Here is a 22,806-nt window from a genome sequence, read left to right as displayed (position 1 = left end):
GAAACCTTGCACACCATTAACAAACTATAAAAGAAGTAAAAAGCGCGTGACAAATGGTTGGAGAAAAACATACAAGGTCTCCCACCCTTTCATTTATTAAATGGTTAGGGTTGTTCAGTCAATACTTATCTCGTTTAATGATCAATTGATGGCGTGGCCTGTAGAATGAACCTTTCTTCACCAAATATGAGTCGTTGATGACTTATTATTTTCTTCGTGTCGAGTAATGGCGGGCCATTATGGTTCTCAAATTTCATCCTTTTTGAATCTTCAGTCACCTACGCGCTTTTGACCAAAGAGATCACCTTTGATTTATCCGTTGGATCTTTTCTCTGTGGGACCATGATCATGAGAGTGATGAGGTAATTCGATGCCGATTGATTTATATTTTGGTATTTTCTTTAATTGGGATTACACCACCTTTATTTTTGTTACTTTAGAAAAATAGTAAAATATAGCATTAAAAACTTAGAAAAATAATAAAATCTAGTCTTACAAACTTATGTGGGAGCCAAACAAAAAAGAAATGTACCATACCATATGGGCTCAGCCAGACAAAACATGCTTCAGCCAACTCCAATCAAGTGCTAGTGGTGGGGCTAGATGGGATCCTCGGTGGGCATGGAGATAAAGGGCTTATGTTGAGGTGTTGTTCCTGCTGTTATTGAAAGCTATGGATCTAATTTGGGATTAGCTCCCTTTTTTTATGTGATTTTGTATTATTCTTGCCAATCTTGTATAGGTTTTTTTGGCTTATTCTCTACGACATGTGAGGCCTGATTTTTTCTGTGGAGCCCACCTGAAATCTTATAAAAACTATAAAAAAAAAAAAAGAAAAAAGAAAAAAAAAAAGAGAAAGAAACATAGGCTCTAAATAATTATAATAAAAAACTCAAATCAAGGATGGGATGGACGATGCCAAGTGGACACTATCTCCACTTGCCTGGAGCCCGGAACAGGCAAGCCTTTAAGAGACCCACCATGAAGTATGGGTTTCATCCACGCCGTCTATCTATTTTGCCATAACATTTTAGAGTGTAAGTCCAAAAATGAGGCAGATCTAAGGCTCAAGTGTACCACATAGGAGGGATTGAACACCCACCTTTTTTCTTTCTTTTCTTTTCTTTTCTTTTTTCGTTTTTTGGAAAGATGAGAGCACACTACCTATGACTTTGTTAATCTAATATAAAAGAAGGTACAATTTTGGATAGGCCGTACAAAATCAGATTATATAAAACCTTGCACACCATTAACAAACTATAAAAGAAGTAAAACGTGCATGACAAATGGTTGGAGAAAAACATACTAGGTCTCCCACCCCTTCATTTATTAAATGGTTAGGGTTGTTCAGCCAATACTAATCTCGTTTAATGACCAATTGATGGCGTGGCCTGTAGAATGAACCTTTCTTCACCAAATATGAGTCGTTGATGACTTTTTATTTTCTTCGTGTCGAGTAACGGCGGGCCATTATGGTTCTCATAGTTCCTCCTTTTTGAATCTTCAGTCACCTACGCGCTTTTGACCAAAGAGGTCACCTGTGATTTATCTGTTGGATCTTTTCTCTATGGGACCATGATCACGAGGGTGATGAGGTAATTCGATGCCGATCGATTTTTATTTTTGTATTTTCTTTAATTGGGATTACACCACCTTTAATTTTGTTACTTTAGAAAAATAGTAAAATATAGCATTAAAAACTTAGAAAAAAATAAAATCTAGCCTTACAGACTTATGTGGGAGCCAAACAAAAAAGCAATGTACCCTACCATATGGGCTCAGCCAGACAAAACATGCTTTAGCCAACTCCAGTCAAGTGCTGGTGGCGGGGCTGGATGGGATCCTCGATGGGCATGGAGATAAGGGCTCATGTTGAGGTGTTGTTCCCACTGTTATTGAAAGCTATGGATCTAATTTGGGATTCGCTCCCTTTTTTATGTGATTTTGTATTATTCTTGCCAATCTTGTATAAGTTTGTTTGGTTTATTCTCTACGACATGTGAGGCCTAATTTTTTTCCGTGGAGCCCTTCTGAATTCTTATAAAAACTGTATTTAAAAAATAAAAAAATAATAAAAAAAAAAAAGAAAGAAAGAAAAAAAAAAAGAGAGAGAGAGAAAGAAACATAGGCTCTAAATAATAATAATAAAAAAAAACTCAAATCAAGGATGGGATGGACGATGCCAATTGGACACTATCTCCACTTGCCTGGAGCCCGGAACAAGCAAGCCTTTGAGAGACCCACCATAAAGTATGGGTTTCGTCCTTGCCATCTGTCTATTTTGCCATGAGATTTTAGACTGTATGCCAAAAAATGAGGCAGATCTAAGGCTCAAGTGTACCACATAGGAGGCATTGAAAACCCACTTTTTTTTTTCTTTCTTTTCTTTTCTTTTCTTTTTTCTTTTTTTTGGAACGATGAGAGCACACTACCTATGACTTTGTTAATCTAATATAAAAGAAGGTACAATTTTGGATAGGCAGTACAAAATCAGACTATATAAAACCTTGCACACCATTAACAAACTATAAAAGAAATAAAAAGCGCATGACAAATGGTTGGGGAAAAACATACTAGGTCTCCCACCCCTTCATTTATTAAATGGTTAGGGTTGTTCAGCCAATACTAATCTTGTTTAATGACCAATCGATGGCGTGGCCTGTAGAATGAACCTTTCTTCACCAAATATGAGTCGTTGATGACTTTTTATTTTCTTCGTGTCGAGTAACGGCGGGCCATTATGGTTCTCATATCTCCTCCTTTTTGAATCTTCAGTCACCTACGCGCTTTTGACCAAAGAGGTCACCTTTGATTTATCTGTTGGATCTTTTCTCTGTGGGACCATGATCACGAGGGTGATGAGGTAATTCGATGCCGATTGATTTTTATTTTGGTATTTTCTTTAATTGGGATTACACCACCTTTAATTTTGTTACTTTAGAAAAATAGTAAAATATAGCATTAAAAACTTAGAAAAATAATAAAATCTAGCCTTACAGACTTATGTGGGAGCCAAACAAAAAAGCAATATATGTACCCTACCATATGGGCTCAACCACACAAAACATGCCTCAGCCAACTCCAATCAAGTGCTGGTGGTGGGGCTGGATGGGATCCTCAGAGGGCATGGAGATAAGGGCTCATGTTGAGGTGTTGTTCCTGCTGTTATTGAAAGCTATGGATCTAATTTGGGATTAGCTCCCTTTTTTATGTGATTTTGTATTATTCTTGCCAGTCTTGTATGGGTTTGTTTGGTTTATTCTCTACGACATGTGAGGCCTGATTTTTTCCGTGGAGCCCACCTGAATTCTTATAAAAACTTAAAAAAAAAAAAAAAAAAAAAAAAAGAGAGAAGGAAACATAGGCTCTAAATAATAATAATAAAAAAAGTCAAATCAAGGATGGGATGGACGATGCCAATTGGACACTATCTCCCCTTGCCTGGAGCCCGGAACAAGCAGGCCTTTGAGAGACCCACCATGAAGTATGGGTTTCATCCTTGCCGTCTATGTATTTTTCCATAGCAGTTTAGACTGTAAGCCCAAAAATGAGGCAGATCTAAGGCTCATGTGTACCACATAGGAGGCATTGAACACCCACCTTTTTTTTTTCTTTTCTTTTCTTTTCTTTTTTCCTTTTTTGGAAAGATGAGAGCACACTACCTATGACTTTGTTAATCTAATATAAAAGAAGGTACAATTTTGGATAGGTGGTACAAAATCTGACTATATAAAACCTTGCACACCATTAACAAACTATAAAAGAAGTAAAAAGCGCGTGACAAATGGTTGGAGAAAAACATAGTAGGTCTCTCTCTCTCTCTCTCTCTCTCTCTCTCTCTCTCCCCCCCCCCCAAAATATAATAAACTCAAATCAGGGATGGCGTGGACGATGCCAATTGGATACTATCTCCACTTGCTTGGAGATCGGAACCAGCAAGCCTTTGAGAGGCCCACCATGAAGTATGGGTTTCATCCACACCATCTATCTATTTTGCCATAACATTTTAGAGTACACCCTTAGCTAAACAAGTGCTGCAAATAATAATCCCCACTTACCGACCTGCTTGCTAACAACAATTCCTTCATCCTTCGAAAACTACGAACTCTAACAGATACTAACCCAAGAAGCACCCACAAAGAGTGGCCAAAATAATACGGGGGGCAAGCTGAATGATAGGGCTGAGTAGGGACTCTTGTAAACAGTGTTTCCGCCCTACCTGCCAACTAAATCATTTCATCCACAATCCCGACTGAGTGCATCTAGAGTCGATCCTAAATTGTTGGTCATAAATGCCATATGAACTATGTTACCTTCTGTGATTCAATCTTTGACAAATTATTCTGCTTTGCTAGTCATTAAAATTCTTCAGTGTAATCTGTGATGGTTTGATTCCCCTGCTGACAATTTTAGTATTGGTGAAACAACACCTACTCGTAATCACTGGGGAGGAATCGTGATCGAAGAAGGTTTCTCATTCATGGTCATGATCAGATGGGCACCTTATTATGTTGGGCATGTGAGAGTCGTAATTGCTCCCACCATGCAGAAATGCCATATTTCAATTTGAATGCAACCAACTTTACTTTCTTATGTTCCAATGTGTCTGAGTAATAAAAATACCGCTCTACTTCGGCTAACCAATCGTGGAAGTCTTCTATACAAAATAAGCCATTAAAATTAAAAAGTTTGACCTTACCTTGACAGTCTCTTTCAATATGATATCTAGTCGATCGTCTCCATAGACTGGTCATCAGGTAATGACATACGCCACTGACATCCTCATCGCTGGATCTTGTGTCACACCCCATAAATCGGATACAAAGTGTGCACCCTCAGACTTGAGTTACGGTCCATAACTCATACATTGAGTGTACTTAAAGCAATGAGTCACTTCATCTGACTAAAGGCCAATAATTTTCTGTATTCTAGGTTTCCATACCATCCATTATTCACATAAATAAACATTTAGTCCACATGTTTGTAACATTCAATTGTACTACAGTCTACTCATTTGGGGCTTTAATGAATTAATGGTCAACTAATAAAGGCAAAACATATAGAGAAAATTTCCATCATAAAATTCACTTTTAACAACTAGCATTTTTAAATGCCCAAAACTTTACTTTCCAATTCTAAACTAGTGTTGTACAAATTAACTATTTTTAAACGAAAATACCCTTGATTTTTTGGAGTATATTCTTTTCATTCATTTATACCTAAAAACCCATCTTCTTTTCTTCGTTTTCCTTCCTGAAAATCTTTAGTTGAATCTCCAGTTATTATCATTTTACTTCAACAATCTTTCTCAAGATTCTATTTATTGCTTCAAACAGGTTACATTGATATACTTGAAAGTTTATAAGGGAATGGAGGATTTAGAAGATGGAAGATGGGTTTTTAGAATTGGAGTTTTTTTGGTGCTTCTAAATGGGAGGAGAAATGGGGAAAGAATAGGGTTATGAGGGAGTTAAATCCCTCACACATGTGTGAAGGGGAGAAATTTCAGCTGTCGGTGGTGGCGCCGCTGATTTGATGATGTCACTGATACTATTTGCCAATTTCCGGTGGTGGCACCGTCGATCCGACAATGTCACCGCCGCCCACTGTCTTAATCCGGCGAGTTCTCAGTCAATTTTCAACGAGTTTTTGATCAATTTCAGCGAGTTCTTGGTTAATTTTATTGAGTTCTTAGTCAATTTCAGTGTGTTCTCGGTCAATTCCAACAAATTTTCAGTCAATTTCGCCGAGTTCTCGGTCAATTTCAGCGACTTCACGGTCAATTTCAACAAGTTCTCAATAACTTTCATCGTGTTCTTGGTCAATTTTCAGCAAGTTATTGGTCAATTTCATCCAGTTCTTGGTCAATTTCAATGAGTTCTCAGTCAATTTTAACAAGTTCTCAGTTAATATTAGTGGGTTCTCAGTCAATTTCAATAAGTTTTTGGTTAATTTTAGAGAGGTGTTGGTCAATTTTCATCGAGTTCCCGATTAATTTCAGCAAGTTCTCGGTCAATTTGCCCAAGTTCTTAGTTAATTTTCAACGAGTTCTAGGTCAACTACTGCTAGTTCTTGATCCATTTCATCGAGTTCTTGGTCAATTTCACCTAGTTCTTGGTTAATTTTCATTGATTTCTAGGTCAAATTCACTGAGTTCTCGATCAATTTCAGTGAGTTCTTAGTCAATTTCAACGAGTTCTAAGTCAATTTTCAACAAGTTCTCGATCAATTTCAGCGAGTTCTCAATCCATTTCATCAAATTCTATGTCAATTTAACCCAATATTGGCGACATTCGAATAAGCTACTAATTTAACATATTGAGTTCATCTTCCTCGAGATAAGGCCACTACCTTTGTGGATTATCTACTGGTTTATCTTTTTATCCTGAAACTTGAGTAGTTGTTACATCATCCACTAAATTTGTACGGTTTTCCATCAATATAATGTTAGCTGGTTAGGCCCAGTGAGTGAACCCATCATGGTTCATACACATCATAATTATAATAGGAATGCATGATTTCATGAGATGCATGAATGCGTAAATGCATCATGAAGTGGGTTGATTAGCCCACTTGCTTGAATTGAATTACATCAACCCTCACCTCTCCCATTTTGGAGTAGGCTTCTACCATCTTAGTATGCTTCCACATATTGTGAGCATCCATGGATGGTTCCCTACATCACCTGGTGCTATAAGTACCTACAGGTCATATACACTAAGTCAAAATTGTGGATTTGCGACGGACCGAATCCATTGTAAAACCAAATAATTGATTGATTTCGTCCGTTGCTTGGTCCGTTGCTATTTATTGGGTCGGTTTTTTCTCTGACGGAAAAAAATCCTTGTTTAATCTGCGATGGATAAGGTCCATTGTAGATTATTGACAGATAAGATCCATTGCAAAAAATAAAAAAATCTGTCGCTGAAATTCAGAAAAAACCACCCGAATTATTCAACATTTAAAATATTGGTGACGGATAAGGTCCGTCACTGGTATGAGGAGAGCAACGGACCTCAAATCAGTCATCCATTGTCAACTTGTTCAGAAATTAGCAACGGATTTGGTCTGTCGCTAAAATAGCTGCGAATAAAAAAAACTCGTCAAATTTGTTTGTATTTTTTTTTTAAATCTTACACCTGATAGTCATTCAAAAAATAATTCACATGATTGTTTAATAATATCATAATCAATCAATGATTAAACATGTGCGTGCATGTTTCACCCATTTAACATTCATCAAGACAATAATCAGCACAATACCAATAAAACACTTAACGGTCTATTTAATGTTTTTAGACTACAAATGCACACGAATGTCCATTTTCCATGCTACAAATGTTTATAGCAATACAACTTTCCATGCAGCCACATAGCCTGATATAGCCAAACAGGCAAAACCAAAAATAGCATGGTAGAAGATATTTCACATACCTTCTCATCACCACTCAAAAGTGCAACTTTTCTGTCAAACATGTTGGCTTTAAAATTACAACGACCCAAGAGCCCGCTTATTTCATCTATTCTCCAATCCTCTACAACTTCTACTACTATTTGAAGCACAATTTTCTCCAAATCAAGAGCTTCTGCCTGATAGAAGAGTAGAATAATCTTCATGAATTGCATATGACCTCTCAAGTAATAACAAATGGGAGCTACGTAACAAATATTCAACCATGGATTATTGTTTTCGAATGGCCTTTGTAGCAAGAACATCTGTTGCTAAATTTGAATGCATGGTGTTTATTTGTTTGGAAGGCAAGACAATTGATATTAGGCATGTGCCTTTTGGTTGCTAGATAGATGCATATATCCCTTCTAAACTATACATGTATGATGTGCTACTTCAATGAAAGAATGAAAACTTTTGAAGTCACAAGAAAAATTCAGACATGTAAAGCATGACACAGAAGCATCCAACTATTCACCATATCAACAAAAGAAGTGCACTCTTGCAGACATTACCATACATAGTTTTGCTCAAAATATTTTGGCAGGACATTGTGCTACCTAATCAAAATTTCACCTCCTCTTGGTTTCTCAAGACCCATAATCAATTTAAGCAAAGTACTCTCTTCTCACATCCATCTGGACCAGTGATGGCAATTTTCTCCCCTCTCAATTGTAAGCTTTGCTTTCTCAAAAAGCACCTAGTCCATTGATGTGCAAGTAAGATGATGATTGAACACAAAACCTGAAGTCTCAATATCCAAGAGACTATTAAAATGGTTTGTTTAAAGCTATGAAATGCTTGCAAGTTACACCTAGAATTGTATTGAAATGGTCAAAACCTGAAGTCTCAAGTGTCCGAGATGTCCGACATTTGAGACTGGAAGTTGAAATTCAGACTCCCAAGCGGACCTCCCGACTTCGATCAGGGGTTTGATCTTCCTAGATGAAGTGGGGTTGGGCGTTGTCAGGGTTGTCAGGAAGGCTTATTTTTTCTTGAGTCGTGTATAGGCTGAGTTAGTTTAGGCTTTATGATAGGTTTTCTCAGGGTAGTTTTGCCCGGGAAAGCCCGAATTTGTCCAGGTTTTGTATAGTTTATACATGAATGAAATTGTTTGTTTTATTTATTTATTTATTATTATTTTTTATTATTATTATTATTTAAAAGAAGAAGAAGACTCCCAAGCCTTGAGGTACACTTTGATTTTGCAACTAATTCAATAGAAGATTAAAAATAATAATAAATATGAGGAAAAGCTTGGATGTGATAAAGGAAGACTATTAGCAAATATTTGAACGTATCATCTATGGTTTCCCATCAAGGACTGTAACCCATTAATAGATGGCTTATAACCTTGCTAGTCCAACATGATGGGGTTGCAGAAAGCAAGCAACAAGAAACATTCTTCATAAATGTATTTGTACATCATTGCTCATTAGTTTTGTTTATATATATATATATATATATATATACACATACATATAAAGACTGACCTTTCTTAGGGAATCTGTCATCTCTGCCTTGCATCGATGGAGAAATAACCCTGAAATACATAATTTGGTAAATAGGAAAGATCAAATTGTAGAGTGGCAATGATTAAATTGTAATTACATTCCCAGTATTTATGACGTAGAAACATCTGTAAACATCAAATTGTGGACAAAATGATGCATAGGTGTGTGTTCTAACCAAAGATGATAACAAACTTCTATGAGTGCACTTTTAAGACTAGAGATGATCTGCAAGAGGTATTGGATCTTTGAGCAATAATCTACCAAGTACTCTTCTTACCTTGACAGTTGCAAATTCTTTTGTGGGTCCCGGTGGTCCACCAATAATCACCAACTCTGCAAACATGCCCTCATAATAAGACCAATCCACTCATCAGGTGGGCATTCGTACAAGGCATGGACAGTTAGAAATCAAGACTTATATTCAACATAGACATGAAGACAACCTGATCCCTTGACCAGCCTAGATTTTGCAACAAGGTATGTTACATCAAACCCTACCTAGAACATGGCTTGGATCCCACAAAGTGCCAACGCGGCGATTAACCTCCTCAATCTCTCCTCATGCAAATCACATCAGCAGTTCTCTTTTGGAAAAAGAAGATTCCTGGATTCTAAATTTAGATGGAACAGAACAAATACCATAGTCATGTCTGAAACAATCATTGATAACTCTACTTGAACACCTAACAACATGCACGTGGGCCTATTGTATTCTTCGCTGCATATCTTTTAGATCACAAGAAAGAAAACATGTTAATAATAAAATCAGCAGAGGCTAATGCATGCAGCACCCATTGATGATACTGAACTTAAAGGTCTAGCCCCAAATCTGTAACTAAGGATTTTTGGATTTAATCATCCAAGAAGTTAAAAGAGAGATACCAATTCAAATATATCACATAAGATGGGTAGAGATCCCATTCAAGAAACATTTTAAATACCATTCAAGAAACATTTTAAATACTTTGAACACTCAAAAAAATTAAAAGATCCAATTATAACAAGTGTGTATAGCATATCTAGTGAATTTTAAGAAAGAATAAAGATGCATCCATGTTATAAAAAATAAAATAAAAATAGATTACTTGGGTGATTCTACAAGGGAAGAAGGGCATTGTTGTCATTTTGGAAAAAAAATCCAAAGTCACTATGACCTATGATTCCATTGTAGCTCTCCAATGTGGCAAAACTCCTAGAGTTTCCTAGACAGTTGTGTGAAAATTCTAGCTCAAGAAAACTGATGTAATGAATCTATATACACAGGTAGCTTGAAATTAGTAAGTTATTCTGCCAAGAAAACCCATATTCATGATAACCACAAACGATGATTTGGATAAGGGCAAACAATACCACCAAAAGGCCACTGATTCAAGTTACCACCTTCCATGGGACCAATGTAGAAACTCTCTTTGAAAAGTTAGACCTGAAATGCATGTGTTCAAACAACTTCTCATTAAGATTTGAAATGGAAGCAATATTTCTTTTTATTTTTGCAATCTTTACATCAATGTGAAAATGGGAGTTTAGATCAGAAAGCATAAGAGATAAAAAGTTTGCAAAGCTGCTGCTAAGCATTCTGATTATACAAACATACCAGCTATCTGGCCTAAAGTTTCTTAGTTTTCTTGTGGAAAATAACCGGTATGTTTATGAAGCAACAGATTGGATGTCTATATATGCAGAAGACTGTTTATGAAGCATAAACTTCTTATCTGAGAGACTCTTGTGACAACACCCATCCATGATATGAAACATCTAATGAAAAGTCTAGATTACCAAACCTTAGGTCCCTTCATGTCAATGATGATGGCAACAGATGCACCCAAAAACCTGAAGAAGAAAAAAAAAGTCAAGGATATGAAATTAGTTTCATTGGCATTTCCCATATCAGTCATCGCTGGAACTATTCATCATCAGAACTTTCCAGGCTGATACAACCTCTCTCTCTCTCTCTCTCTCTCTCTCTCTCTCTCTCTTTGGGTATTTGTGGGAAGTGGTGAGCCTTTTCACCTTATAGAAATTGAAATCCATGATCAAGGATCCATCTTCAACTCAATCTAATCCCTCTATTGAAGAAGATGAATAGGGTACATTCTCTCTCTCTCTCTCTCTCTCTCTCTCTCTCTCTCTCTCTCTCTCTCTCTCTCTCTCTCTCTCTCTCTCTTATATATATATAAATTGATTTTTATTTATGTTTTTATTTTATTTCTAGTTGTGGGCATTTTGATCTGATTGATGAAGTTGGGTGTTTCTTGGAATTTCAGTACATGTGAGAAAATTCTTGATTTGGATTTTGTAGAAAGAATCCTAATTTGGGTTTTCTTTTTTATGTTAAAAATACAAGCAATCTAAGGCTACATACTGCAAAGGAGTGAAATGATTGTGGGACGAGAGTTATTTAATACTCTATGAGGCGATTGTGCGTTTTCTTTAGTTTAAACCTTTTCTATTTTACATAGATTTTACTATCCAGAAAACCTTTTTGCCCCTGATTACTCTTGTTATATGTGATCACAAAAATCTTATTTTTCTTGTCAATCTGTCACTTGTGTAGAACATCCAAGCCATTCAATATGTAGGGTCTACCATGAACGTCACCTTGGACAAAAATCAGCAGGGTCCACTAACAGGTGTTGCCTAGCTAAGTAAATAGGTCAACTTGATTTTTATAGCAGGTGATATTTTTGGTGGGGTCTTTGTTTTCATAAGTGGGATGTCAGCAAACATGATAGGTTGGTGGGAAGGAGATTGTGTGAATCATTTCTCCTATTTATTATGAAGGGAGAAAAAATCATTCACTAAGTTAGGAATTGTGTATGGGATAGATCCAGGGATTTGCGCTTCTCATTTACAGTTCCTCAAATTTTGAAGCTTTACTATGCCAAAATCGCGAATTTGTGATGGACCAAATCCGTCGTAAAACCAAAAAACGACGGATTTTGTCCGTCGCTGTTTACTGGGTTTTTTTTTTTTTTTTTTTTTGACGAATCAAAAATAAAAAATCCATTGCTAAAATTTGAAAAAACCCACTCGAATTAGTCGTCATTAAAAAAATTACTGACAGATAAGGTCTGTCGCTAATATGAGTAGAGCGATGAATGTCAAATCCGTCGTTGATCTGTTGCTAAAATATCTATAAATTTTAAAAATATGTCATCAAATTATGTATTTATTTATTTTTGGAATCTTACACCTGATAGTCATTCAAAAAATAATTCACACAATTGTTTAATAAGAGCCCTATTCACAAAATTGGTAATAACTCAATTCAATAAAGAGGAAATGGCCTAAGTGGGGCTGACCCAAACAACTAAAAGTCTAAGCCATCCTATTCTTGAATACAATTACATGTGTATGCACAGTGGGTTTCTCACAAGTACACATGAAGTAAAATTATAAATGAATAAAATTAAAAGATTGGCAAAGAACAAAAATCATTTTAGTACTCCAACAAAACCATAGAGCTCACCTTTTTTAGCTTCTTATTCGAGGCTGAAATAGAGCGCCTACAAGACAAATAGAGGGTACTATCACTTATTGGTTGGATCCAATGTCTTCCACCAATGACAAGGCTAAAACTATAATGGACTACCAATCCAAAACACCATCTGAGTCAACAATCAACCCATTACCAGGAAAAAAAATGTTTGCATTAGGTACAAGAGCCGATATAACCATGGATTTCTTTCTGCTGCAGGGTTGTGAGATGTTCTAACAACTTCTGCACTGCATGTGTTCTAGGAAAACAAGAAAAATAAAAAAAATAAATAAATCCATGAATCATCCCTGCTATCAAAAGACCCAACTCCTAAATCTCTTTACAAGCCAGCCATGTACGTGTGATTACATTAAGTGTGATAGATTAGAACAACAATGATATGTAGCAGGCCACAAAATTATGTTTTCGTGTTACCTTCCAAACAGGCCCAAATCCAGTCTAACTTACTTGCATCCCAAAAATTATCTGCAGTAGTAGAAACATTTTTCAAAGCAGCGAAGGCGCATGAGGAGTCGCTTACCACATAACATGTCAGTTCCTCATGACAAGGATCTTTTGCTGTAGCTGTGGTCTGCAAAGCAAGAGCCAGATGGCAGCTCATGAAGTCAAAAGACCACAAGTCCAACTACTTTGTAAGACCACATATGCACACTTAAATTAATAAAAAGATACCCCACAACTGACCTTCTTGTGCACACCATAGAGCCTCTTTCCTTCTTCCAGAAACGAGAAGGTTTTGTACCTCAACAGTGGCTGCCTGAAACAACTGGAATGCACATGAATATCTGAAATTGATATCTGTAGATATAAAAGAACCTCAATCGTAAGTATGCACAATGCTGATTGTAAAGCAGCTCTAGAAAAAAAAAAATTGGAGAAAGAAATTTTGGTCAATACAATTTCACTAAGAAATAAACAATATAATATGATCTACTGAATTACCAACATTTCGTTTCATCCAACATTTAGTACAGGTGAAGGTCCATCATTTAGTATCCAAATTGATCATTTGGTTGGCCATCCTATGGATGGGTGACACCATGTGGATGAACAATCCAAGCTATTTGATCGGTCAATGTAACTGGAACTCATCCGAGTCACTAAACTCAGCTTCACTCAACAGACGTTCTAGGTGAGTCAAGTTTTCAAGTTCTTACATTATGGTGTAGTCATTACCCAGTGATTTGTGATTTTGAAGCTCTCATATTTTCCTCATGAAACTAAGTTCAATATAGGAGCGAACCAATTGAGATATTTTATTTTCAGTTTTAATAAAGGCGTTCAATGCAATTTAGACTACCGAAATTCCACCCATCCATTAATAACTAAACAACTCAACCCAAGTGAAAGTGCTAATCCCATCATTACCATTTTGCACATCATAGCATAGGAGGTTGTAGCAGCCCGTGGCTTGATAAGCAGGTTCTAATCAGTTTCCCAAACAGTAATCTGTCCCAAATTAAACCAATCTGTTTACTTCTAGCCATAACCCAACCCATTCAAATTGCACCAAATTTGTCCTTATCAAGTGAAGAAAAAGCTCTCAAGCCTGTCCAAAAAACTATTCTGAATCTGTCCACTTCCAGCCCTTAACTCAGACCAGTCCCTGTCCAGAAAACTGCCCCAAAATCTGTTTGCATTCAACTCTTAACCGAGCCTGTAAACTGACCAGAAACTGTCCCAAAATTGGTTCACTTCCAACCATTGATCCTGCCCATGAAACTGTTCAACAGTTGTCAAATTGGTCCCTATTCAACTAGAAACCCTGCAGACTAATCCCATCTCTCTTGAACCTAGACAACCCTAAAAGATCTGTCTCAACCCTAACATATTCTTCACATTGATCTGGTATTATTTTTTAAGCCAACAAATAGCGGAACTTCTTTCAGTCCTAAGATGGCGGGCAAAAATCAGAACAATATGGTGGTGAAGATGCTACATCAAATAATGGACAAGATGGATTCTATGAAAAGTTGAATGGATAATTGGATAATGGGGCAACTGTTGCAATGAAAAATAGCACGAAAGGTAACTCTGGTCATTATTGAGGATGTTGTCACCCTTTTGGATAGCATGGATCATGCTGCAGAAAAGAAAGCCAATCAGCACAATAGATCAATCGAGATTGATCAATTAGAGCGGGCCAGCAAGAGGTCCTTGTTTATCTATCAAATGGAAGGATGTTCAAGGACCATTTATCACACCAATTTTTCTTGCATATCCATATCTTTCTGGCCATCTATACATATCACCACAACAACGCGAACAGGCTGCATCAATTAGTATCAAAGCAGAGTCACACCCAATGTGATTGATCTAGGAACCTGTTCATCATCTTGCTTCTCCAGCATTTATACCATCATCATCCATCACATCACTTCCATCTAAGCTGGTCTATTATTACTGTTTCTTATGTGTTGTCCATCCGTTTTGTTAGATCATTTTAGGATACAAGCACAAAAATGAAGAACATCCAATTCTCAGATGGACTATACTATAAGAAATGGTGGTGATTGAACCCCCTTACCATTAAAAGCTGCCTAGGGCCCACTGTAATGTTTCCATAATGTTTGTTTGCCATCCAACTTATTGATAAGGTGACGCAAGCCAAGACGAAGGGAAAAAAATATCGGCTTGATCTAAAACATATGTGGCCTATTAATGGTCAATCACCACTATTTCCTATAAGTATGGTCCACATGCGAACTGAATCTTCTTCAATTTTGGGTCATGTGCTAAAATGGTTTGGCAAAATGAATAGACAGTGTGGATATAGAATATGAAGAGTAAATGTTTACCTGTAAAGATGTAAAGTTTTCCCTCCCTCCCCCTCATATTAGCATACCATGATAAGTTAAGCTTGATGCACGTTCTCATCAAATAGGAATCAGACCCACTAGAATATAATACAAGAAGAAAAAACTACGGTAAACTAGAAACTGACTGCCAATATATTATTACAAGCTTTCACAACTCCCAAAAGATCGGCCTTCAACTAGCCTCAATTCCTGCTTGGTTGGCACCTTCAACTAGCCTCAAACTACAGAAAACCCCACCATTTTCCACAGCTCATCGCCAAAATCCCTCTTCTACAAAGAGAGCTCGTTCTCGGTTTCTACCTCTAATGCTCAAGCATGCCCATTTTGCAAATTTATATTACCATCTAATTCATTCAAAGGAGTCTTCACACCAAGATAAACCTAGTATTATCTACTACATACTAGTAACATACAACCAATATTGGGGCACCATACCATAAGCTACAAAATTTCATGTCCCCCTGAACAAGGTATCCTCCATTGATAACACACACACACACACACACACACACACACACACACACACATATATATAAGTTCTTTATTTTTATTTACATTCGCAAATACATTCATCATCCATCCAACTATTAATGTGAATAACCACGCTTATCATAGAAAACTAGTAAGGACAAGAAGTACACAAGATAACATTTGGGTGCATAAATTGTTGCAGTAAAGCCTGACAAGTAGAATTTTGTGGGAAAAATTATCAAGGCAGCCAAACACTAATTTGATAAAAAAATTCAGAAACCCATCCTACATTTTTTCTAACATTTCTAAGCTTGACTTGGCATTTGAAAAAGAATAATATTGGGTAGGTACATAATTGATGATATTGTGTATTGTGAGCTTGTGACCTGATCCAATTGAAATCATGGTCTTGTTTTTTCATTCTTTTAAGAAAGAATGATTGTTTAACAGAACATTCATTTGGTTTTTTTACTTTCTTTTGTAGGCAGTTGGATTTTCATAATTCTAGAATTGTGAAATGTGATTTTTGTTTTTGCAGACCTAGTCTGGTAGAATTTATTGCCTTTGTTGCCGTTGATTTTGCATTTGTGATGTTGGAGACTGCATGTGATAGGCAGAACTCGTTCTCTAAACGACAAATGGAGTCTTGAACAATGTTAACTGTCGATTCTATAATACATAGATATTGTTCTTCTCATGTTTACTCCTGGCAGAAAGCTGACTATCTTTGTTGCAGAGCAATGGTAGTTTTAATTGGATCAAATTCAAATAGGGAAGAGTTCACCTGCAGGTTGCTTGCATGACAACTGCCATGCAACGCATTTTTTTGCCATAAACATCCTGAAAAAAAATAAATTGAACTTCCTAAGTAATTTTTCCTAGCTGAAAATGCACGACATGACACTATCAATATGAGCAGCTTCTACAAAATAATCTTTTTAATCCCTCACCTCTCAAGTGAATTTTTGCAGTTGAAAATGCAGCAGAGCATGACACTTACTACACAGACAGCCCCCTAGCAATCGTGAACCTTTCGAATTCCACATTTAAAAGAGCTGGCTTCACCTTTATAAGCAATCTTTATACCATGGAGTCTTTAACCCCTTCTCAGGAGAATGCAAGCGTCCATTATGCCTTTCTCACATACACTCAAGTGAAATCTTGTGGCACAAAAAAGGTGGGGAGTCTCATGCCACACTCTATCATCTGACTTGTAACTACCACTACCTGTAAGGATATGTGCCCTAGCTAAGCTATGTATTAGGTGAGGTGCAACTTAGGCAAGTCGGGTTGGGACCCAAATCAAGCCCAACCCAAGCTCAGGAGACATCCCAAGGCCTAACCCAACCCAGACTCAAGGTTTTGAATAATCAACTCTTACAAAATTCAGGTTGGTTGGGTTAACACCTGCAACTAGTGTATTAAAACACACTTTTATTAGGCTAATCTCACGGTTAGTATGATTATAAGAAAAGTAATGATATAGTTAGGCCAGCCAAACAACTCAACAATACTAAAATAAATTCACAAGCAAACACACCCTCGACTATAGTACTTGCTCAAGTTAAAATAAATAAATAAATAAAAACCTTTTTTTTTTCACACAAATACACATAATATAGTTCTGTAGTGATTTGAAAAATCTACTTCAACTTGAATTCAACCTTCTGATAGTATATAAGTGCCATCAAATTATGTATTGTGGAGCTTCCCAAGCATCCTTAATGCACTTGGTGTTTGGACCAGTGCAGAAAACACAACCTACATTATGCAGACTAGTGTTTTCCTTCCTTTTCTCCCTCAAATTGGGTGGACATGCATTTCATATCTCAACTTTGGACTGATGCCACACATCCTGTCACCCTTGAGAACCTAACATCTGAATGTATCCTAAAGCAAGGCATGTGATATGGTTTCTTGCAAGAGTTCTTGATGAGGTTTTCACTCTTCTGATCATCTCATTTTTGTTTCACTTGCTAGATATATAAGATTCCCTCTAGAAAACTGCAAGTTTCACTAGTTTCCAATTTTAAAAAAAGTACACAATGCTCGATTGAGCAACAAAATGAAAATAAATTCAAACATTAACTATTTGAATTTTCAAAACAGAAATAACAGAAGAGCTTCACAATAGATAAAATCTTTGGCAACATTCCTAGGGCCCATTTAAATACCCAAATGATAAATAAAAATGCTCTTGAAGGACCATAAAAATAAGAGAAGCCTGAACCTCAGCAGTCAACTGAAGCATACCTCAACTGGGTCATGTCTCTCATATGGTAATTCGCTTGCAGGGACCACCAGCAACTCACATTCCACAACCTGCAACATAAACTATAGTTAACAAAGATAAAATTGGAGTAGTTTAAATAATTCCTACACTTCCCACACCTGGGGATGATATAGCAAACTTCTCCCATGATGCATGAGTCCAAGCCATATGTTGTCTGCACAAGACAATGGTTTTATTAGCAATAGCATGTTGAGAGGCAACCAACTGCTCTGGAGCAGAAAAATCAAGAAAAATAGGCGCCTGCCCAATGTGTTTCCTATATTGTGACCCAATCCAAATGATAAGGTGGATTTGTATCATTAATTCCTCTGAAAAAATCCAAAAAAATCATAATTTCTTTTGAGAGATGTCCAAATAGGCCCTTGTTAAAGAGATCGAAACAGATTTGACCAACCCAAGTTGTAAATCCAGCAGAGAAAGCAGGAATTAGTTGAAATTTCAAAATAAACAAGCATTTTCTGGCTTGTAGTGTGTAAATAAAGTTAAAAAGAACTGTTAATTAGAATAGAAGTTATAATTATGCCTTCAAAATCAAGTCTCTGTGAGAATCAAACCTTTAATAACCTTTGGCAGAGAATCCATCTTGAAATAGAAGTAACAATCAACAAATTAATTTTCAAATCTATCAGGTAAAATTCATCATTCCATTCCACTTGCATCACAAAACATTGGACAATGAAGCTTCATTTATTATAGGCAAAAAGTAATAGCATGATGAAACTACTAATACTACTACTACAAAAAAAATAAAAAATAAAAATAAAAATAAAAATAAAAATGAAGCTTCACCATCTAAAAACAGTACAATTCAACAAAGAAGGATAAAGGAAAGCCTATAATTATAGAAGTGTTGACAATATCCAATTCTCAATGATTTTCCACAGGATAACAGGGATCACTAACTATTCAATTAATTGAAAGCTCTATGCACCCAGACCTACAGTTAAAGAGCAAAATATTTGAAAAAAAAAAGAATTCTGAAAGGAATATGGAAAAAAAAAAAAAAAAAAAACTTGGAATATGATATAAACTTGGTATTTCAGTCCCCTAATTCGACTGATCATCCTGTCTTATTTAAATCAGCATTTGGATTTCCATACTGAAGGCTGGATAAATTGGGTGAACTAGATGAAATTCCAAATTGATAGGTAGGTTTCTAAGCCTTGAACTTACATTACAATGAAAGACTGATTTTGGCCATAATCAAAATGGAAACCCTAAATAAATGGGTGTTATCTAAATTACCAAAAATGTTTAGTTGAAATTGCTTGGACTTTCCAATTCAATCGTTGTCATGGGGGGTGCATCAGTGATGAGCACAAGATGGAAAAGGGGAAAAAGGTTGGCGCACTTGTATCATCACAAGGCTCTTAAATAGAACACTAACCTTTGAGGCAACAAATTTGGGTCATCCTACATCATATGATGACCATCATTATCATGAAACCATGATAGTGGCTGCGCTTGTTGTTCACCACCCATTACTAACGGTACATGCATCCCATTATGAAACTACAAAATCATTATAGTATCAATCACCATTTTTTTCGAACTATACAACATTTGTATTATCTATGCCCATGATCAATTGGGACTAGATTTTATCTAGAATTTCTAAATTGAGCAGAACATTCACTATGCCAAAATCACGAATTTGCAATGGATTTTTGTGACGGACTTTGTTCATTGAACAAATTGCTTGGTTTAACAACGGATTTAATCCGTCGCTAACGAAAAAGGTCCGTCGCCAACCCCATCTTTCTTGAAAATCTGTAGTTCAAACGTCGTGGAATTTCGCGACAGACCAAAATTCGTTGCTAAAATCTGACTTACGATGTATTCAAGACAGATTTTGGTTCATCATAAATTGGCGACGGACTAAATCCGTCGCAAAATTTGATTTTGCAACCACATGTTCAATCGCAAATTCCTGCCCAAAATACCAATTGGCGACTCTTTTTAGTTGCTTTTGCGACGGATCATGGTCTGTCGTAAAAGGACTTTTGCTTTGAACATTAATTTTTCATTTTTTAAAAGAAAATGGTGTAAAATTATGTGTTTTTATAGTCTAATAATTGTTTTTTTAATAGAATTTCAGTGGTTTAATTGTACATATTTGTATCTAAGATTATTTTTTAACAATTGATTAGATCCAATATATATATATATATATATATATATTGTTTTTATATCAAATGAGTGGAATTTTTATTTTTATTTTTTTAAACTTAAAACTAATATTTAAATGAATTATAATATCACACGAAAAAGAATATTGAGAAGTTTAAAAAATTTGACAATGTTTGAGAAAAAATATATTTTGAAAAAATAAAAAATCATGATTTAATAAAAATCTATTTTGTGGGAAAAAAAATATTGAATAAAGTTGATAATTTTGAAAAAAAAAAAGAATTTGATTTCGAGAAAAAAAATAATATCCTGAAAAATAAAATTAAAAAGATTTTAAAAATGTGAAAATTTTCATAATGTTGAAAAATGAAAATATTTTTAAAAAGAAAATGAGAGTTTGTATTTTGAAAAATAAAATAAAATTGAGAATTTCAATAAAAATTGACTAAGTTCAAAAAAAATGGAGAAGTTAGAAAGAATTGAAAATTTTAAAATAAAACGATATTAAAAATTCGATACTTCAACCAAAACAAACACTTTGAAACGAAAAATAAAAGTCGAAAAAATTTGTGATTTTGAAAGATAATTGAAAATGTTCAAAATTTGAATTTAAAAGAAAAAATTATTTATAAAAACACTGAGATTTTGAAAAAAAAAAATTATATCATTTTAAAAAAGAAATTTGAAAAGTTGAAAGCAAAATGATGCTTTTGAAGAAAAAAATCGGCATTTTGGAATTTTTGGGGAAAAAAAAATAAAATTTGAGAAAATTTTTGAGATGTTGAAAATAAAAATTCAGAATTTGTATTTTTTTTGAAATATTTTATAATAAAAATGATATTTTGTTAAAAGTTTTCAAAGAAAAATTAAGAGTAAAAAAGTTTACCTTTTGAAAAAAAAAATGTTTTTTTTTTTTTTTAAAAAATGGAAATTGAAATTTATCTGTGAAAAAATATATGTTTTAATAAATTATTAGGCACATCCACTAATTGAACCTTTAACCATTTTTGGACAATCTAATTAGTCCAGATTGAAGAGTGAATAACTTCATATGTTTAAATTAAATATCACTCAAATTGTTGATCAATCTTGTATGGCCAATACCTTTCTCAAATGTAGCTTGATCGGGGCGAGTAACTAGTCAAATTGAGGGTATTGATCAGTAAAATAGAGTGAATGGACCAGACATATAAAATAGGCCAAATATTCTGGTCAAAACTGTGACCCAACTTATTGACCTCGCGAGAACCTAAGAATTGATGTTAGTAAGTTTTGTGGGCCCCATCATGATGTATTGCAAACATCAACACCGTGCATTTGATGTGTCACCTTTAGGTTATGAGATATCTCAAAAATCATCCATATACAAAACTCAGCTGGGCCATACCATCTAAAACCATGTGAAGACATCCTAAAAAATATAAAAGCACTTGGTGGGGCCCACATGAGTTTTGGATGCGGTTGAAACTTGCTCTGACCCCTCATCCAAGTGGGACACACATAATGAGTGGGTTGGATATGTGAATCACATTTAGGCAGGCCCAATATATGATTATGAATGTTTTAAGGAAACCCCTCTCTACCACATTTAGGTGAGTTACTCATTACCCTTAGCATACCGAGTAGGGGTCCACTGTTATTTATTTATTTTATCCACTCCATTCATCCATGTTAACAGATAATTATTTATTTATTTTATCCACTCCATTCATCCATGTTAACAGATAATTATTTATTTATTTTATCCACTCCATTCATCCATGTTAACAAATAATTTGAGGTCTAAAGAACAAAAAGGAAGCATATCCAAAGCTCAAGTGGACCACACCATAGGAAATAGTGTGATTGAACCTATACCATTGAAAAATTCTTGGAGGTCATATAAGTACTTTTAGATCAAGCTGATGTATGTGTTTTCTCTTCATTCATATCTTTTTGATATTATGAATAGGTTGGGTGGCAAATAAACATTACTGTGGGCCCAAGGTAGGTATCAACGATGGAAATCATTATTCCACATTGTTTCGTGTGGCATGGTCCACTTGAGTTTTGGATTTATCGAAAATTTGGGATCAACCCACACTGTTCATCCATTTTTTGAGATCATTTTAAATAATTATCCAAAAAATGAATCATATCCAAAGATTAAATCGACGACACCATAAATAAGGAGAACGGATTGGCTACTCCTCTAACACCGGCCAATGATTGGTGCTCTATGGGCCCCACCATGATATATGTGTTTCATCCATGCCATCCATCTATTTTAAAAGATCATCTTACTGCATGAGACCAAAAATGAGGTATATCCCAATCCGAAATGGACCACATTACAGGAAACAGTGTTAAATGAGCGTCAACCATTAAAAACATTTTGGGGGCCATAAAAGTTTTAGATCGAGATAATTTTTGTTTTCCCCCTTCATCTAGGCTTGTAAGACCTAATAAATAGATTGGATGTCAAATAAACAGTACAGTGGGCCTTAGGATTTTAATGATGGATATCCAATCACTATTGCTTTCATGTGGTGTGGTCCACCTAAGATTTATATACCTCTCATTTTTTGGAATAAATCCCTAAAATGATCTTTAAAAATGGATGAACGTAATGGATGAAATAGATACATCAT

General features: G+C 35.4%; 3 long non-coding RNA genes across 3 annotated transcripts in view; 1 reads left to right on the top strand and 2 right to left on the bottom strand.

The window, feature by feature from the left end:
- Positions 1-7,193: 7,193 nt before the first annotated feature.
- On the bottom strand, positions 7,194-8,573 carry LOC131257380 (uncharacterized). Its single transcript, XR_009177348.1, has 2 exons — positions 7,971-8,573; positions 7,194-7,590 (listed from the first exon to the last, which is right to left on the bottom strand). It is a non-coding gene; the product is annotated as an uncharacterized LOC131257380 (long non-coding RNA).
- Positions 8,574-8,929: 356 nt separating this feature from the next.
- On the bottom strand, positions 8,930-9,900 carry LOC131258112 (uncharacterized). The gene is made up of 3 exons (XR_009177886.1): positions 9,408-9,900; positions 9,242-9,297; positions 8,930-8,993 (listed from the first exon to the last, which is right to left on the bottom strand). It is a non-coding gene; the product is annotated as an uncharacterized LOC131258112 (long non-coding RNA).
- Positions 9,901-10,977: 1,077 nt separating this feature from the next.
- LOC131258111 (uncharacterized) overlaps positions 10,978-22,806 on the top strand; it is a 28,602-nt gene continuing 16,773 nt past the window's right edge. The window contains exon 1 of the long non-coding RNA XR_009177885.1: positions 10,978-11,051. This is a non-coding gene — a long non-coding RNA (uncharacterized LOC131258111). The remainder of the gene's footprint in view (positions 11,052-22,806) is intronic.

This window comes from Magnolia sinica, chromosome 10 (assembly GCF_029962835.1).
Source record: "Magnolia sinica isolate HGM2019 chromosome 10, MsV1, whole genome shotgun sequence".
Lineage (NCBI taxonomy): Eukaryota > Viridiplantae > Streptophyta > Magnoliopsida > Magnoliales > Magnoliaceae > Magnolia > Magnolia sinica.
This window is presented reverse-complemented; position numbering and strand designations above follow the sequence as displayed.